Source organism: Mercenaria mercenaria, chromosome 7 (genome assembly GCF_021730395.1).
Source record: "Mercenaria mercenaria strain notata chromosome 7, MADL_Memer_1, whole genome shotgun sequence".
Taxonomy (NCBI): domain Eukaryota; kingdom Metazoa; phylum Mollusca; class Bivalvia; order Venerida; family Veneridae; genus Mercenaria; species Mercenaria mercenaria.
Window position 1 is genome coordinate 42,303,904 of NC_069367.1, and position 3,976 is coordinate 42,307,879.

Here is a 3,976-nt window from a genome sequence, read left to right on the forward strand (position 1 = left end):
GTAGTAAAAAAAATGTTGCACCTAAGTTTAAATAATATTTAGGTTTAGCGTATACAAAGTTAGGGAATTTATGTCAAAAGGAAACAGCACTATGTCATCATTTAAAGTTGTGAAAGAGTATTTACATTCTATATAAGAAGACAGTTAATGCTAAAACATACAATATCGATAATTAATTTGATTGTAAATGTAAAACGGTAAAATTTATGACTACAGAAATTGTTTGCATTCTCGAGCAATAGTTTTGACTACTGATCGACGTATATGAGATATCATGATATTCAGTTCATCGATCTTTGTTTGTGAAATCAACTACGGTATTTGTTATGTTTGTTGTATGCAAACGGTGTTGGCATGAGTATGTAAATTTGTAGTTTTAATGTACAGGGTTTAGGAAATATATCCAAAAATACCGTAACAAATGTGAGTTTCTGGCGCTGCAAAACAATAACACACTTAAACTGAAATGAATATCACATATCGAAACTGGACATACCCTGCTGTTATTTACATTGCTATAATGCCGTCGGCGTCAGAAAGCGTGGACGTTCCGCCAGGGACCAAACATTTGTTAATAAAAATGGTTTTGGTACATTGTAACAATATCACTTTAGCGAGGAAACATAAGTTTGTTACTAGTTATGTAAAGTAAATAAGAGGAGAGCTGCAGTCAGCCTTCACTCTGCTTCTCTGGATACATTTTGATCACTTTAGAAACAAATTTAAATTGATGTGTGGCGTTTTATGAAAAATATCCGCTCAATATCTCACGTGGTGCATTCAGTTTTTATAATAGAATTCCGCTTACGTTGGTGATTGGGGCGTGAGAACGGTTGTACATTTCATTAATTTACCTCTCATGAACAGAATCAATAAACCCGAGTCTTCTATTATGTTGCTTGGTAGCGTTCTATGCTTCCAAAGGTCCTTCTGATAGATTTTATTAGAAAGTATATAGATCTTTACATTTTTGATCTCTAGACAGATAAAATAAAGCTTATGTTGACAATAAAACCATTATAGTCAACAACATTTGATATGACGATGCTTAAGCCCAATTCAATCTATTTTTTTTAAACCTGTCGAAGAAATGTTTCCATTAATATGAATTTGATTACTTAATTCCGTTAGATGATTATTTTGATACCTGATATGGTCAATTTGTAGAACCCGTTGAAACATGTCGCGTTTTTAAATGGTGTCTTCGGTAGAAAGTTGATTAGATTTATTTAAACTATGTATCTTTATTATTGTCAAAAATTCTATAAATTAGGAAATCGCTTACTTCCTCGAATACTTAGTCATAGAAGAAATCCTTAGGTGACCTACTAATGGAGTTCAAATGTGGCCCTTTTTGTCTATATGTAGTTTGTGGATTCTTGTATTAATTTCGGGAGACGAAGTGATCATTTATAGCATCTTAAATTAACAACTAGACTAGACGAATGTTTTATGTAACGAACTTCAACTTTTATATGATGTTATTTACAACTTCATAAGATTCTATTCCAATTGTGTATGGAAACATTATCAAACTTTCAAGAGTCCATAATAGTAGAATGCCGCTTAAGCCAGTGCTTGGACTAGAGATTGGAGAGAAGTTGCACACATTTCAGTCATATAACTGCGGGTAGTTAACCTAACCAGTGTTCCTGGATTCTGTACCAGTACTAACCTGTTCTCCGCAAGTAACCGCCAACTTCCCCACTTGAATTATCAGAGGTGGAGGATGAATTATTTTAGACTAATGTCTTTTATCAAATCGTCATGGAGAACATACGCCCCGCCCATAGTACTTGCATAATGTGCTGCTTTTAAGCACAGCTTTAAATAAGATAATTCACAGAAACGTGTCAAATCCATGACATTCTATTTTCATTTGACAAAATCATTTATTGCGGCCGTTGTAATGGCTCAATGAATAAAGTAGACTGGTAACTAAGTTTGATTTATCTACTCATTTGATAAAATGATGTTTTATAAGACTGAGTTAGCCACATTTGGTAAATTTACACAAAATAGCTCGTGTTATTTTAAGTCATTATTCTTCGATAATCTTAAATGTAGTAACTAATTCATTTTTGTTTTCAGATTTGTTCGATGATCTATAGGTACTAAGGGAATTATAGACTGGCATCAGTCGTTAGAGTCATTAAATGTAGAGCACTTGGACATAAAATCAATCCTCTTTGATAGCACTTTCCGAAAAAATTTACAATACCTCTAACCTCTGACTCTAACGCCTAGAGAGAAAATGGTTTTCTTCGAAAATATCAGTGTCAGTATGAAGAAAGAATAAACTTTATTACAGATAACTTTATCTCAACAGACTTTGTAAGTCTAAGGGAATTACAGATTACAAGTAACAGTATCGGACAATGCAAAAAAAATCTAAACTGGTTTTATATGGAACACTATCCGGCAATGTATTGTGTGAAAATGAAAGACAAATGCACGACACGTTTCAAACGATGCAAAATGAAGCATCTGTCTGCGAAAATAAAATAGCCACTGAACAGGTTTCAACTGAAAATTGTGCAATGGCGGAAAACGAAATGTCGGCAAAGGCAACTGGAACTGTTCAGACAACGGAGAATATCACAATTGTCTGTGACGACAAAATAGGAGAAAGTAGGCATTTAGACAAACAAGTGAAACTTAACAGACAATGGACAATGGAAAACGTGTCTTTAAAAAATACATAGCACCTAAAACGGTTTTAAGAGAACAGTTGCCAGTTAATGCAATGTAAGAGAATGCGATGTTTGCACAAGCAAATGAAGTCTTACAGAGAATGGACAATGAAATATCTGTCTGTGAAAGGAACATTATACATAGACCGAATTCTGACGAAAAATCGCCAAGGAGGAGAGATAGGACCAACACAAACAAATTCATAGACTATAGACAATAAAACATGTGTCTTTGAAAACAAAATGGCTGCTAGCACGGTTCCAGATGAACAATTGCCAACTAATGTGATGTGAGAAAACACATACAGATAAAACTACTTTGCAGAAAACTGTCGATGTAACGCCTACATAAGGAAATAAAACTACACAAAATCATGGGTCAAATGCACAGATATCAGATATTGCAACAGAAGTAAAAAAATGTAATGGTCTAGGAACCAAAAACATGGACAAAAGGGAAACTGTATCGGACAAACTGTACACTGCTAATGTAAGCAAAGACACGACTACAGAATCACAAACAAATAAAACATCAGTGGATAGTGAGAAACGCCAAACTGTACTGTTATACTTGTATTGAGCAAATGGTAGGAAATGTTAGAAAAGAAAAGGCCGAAAAGGAAAAACGCGATAGCAGTTAAAGTACATTAATACATCAACTTCAGATCATGATACGCCGCTGAGTTTGTTCATTAGAGATTATTCAATGAAAGTCATTGTAAATGATTTTGGGAATGATAACACTTACATTCCAGATTCAAAAGAACTGAATTCTACGGACACATGATATTATTCAAAATTATCAGATGTTTTTGATTACAAACGTTTAAAATCAAACAATGAAGTATTGAAGGCAGTTAGAGGCAAAAGGGTCTTGTGGACATTGATCAAGCGGATGCGTTTTCTGGAAAGTAATCCTGAAGGTTGTCATTTCAAGCATGAAATATTTTAATAGGGTAAAGCTTCTTTGTGGCAAATATGGTCAATATGATTGCATTGTATTTTAAAGAACAAGATACCAATTTCTAGTGCTAAAAAGAAGGATATGGTTAAGTTATGTAAGACAGGCGTCAAACCAACTGAATTTCACGATTTCTACAAGTCGACTCCCTCCAGCATGCCAGAATGTCTGCTTGAATCAGATAAGGAAGGAAGTGAAGGAAGTGAAAGTGGTATTGACAGTGACTGAGTTAATGAGGGAACTGAATTGAAACTATGATTTGAAGGGTGTTTACGAATGTTATAAGTTAGATTTTGTATTTTTGTCGAAAACTGTAAATATA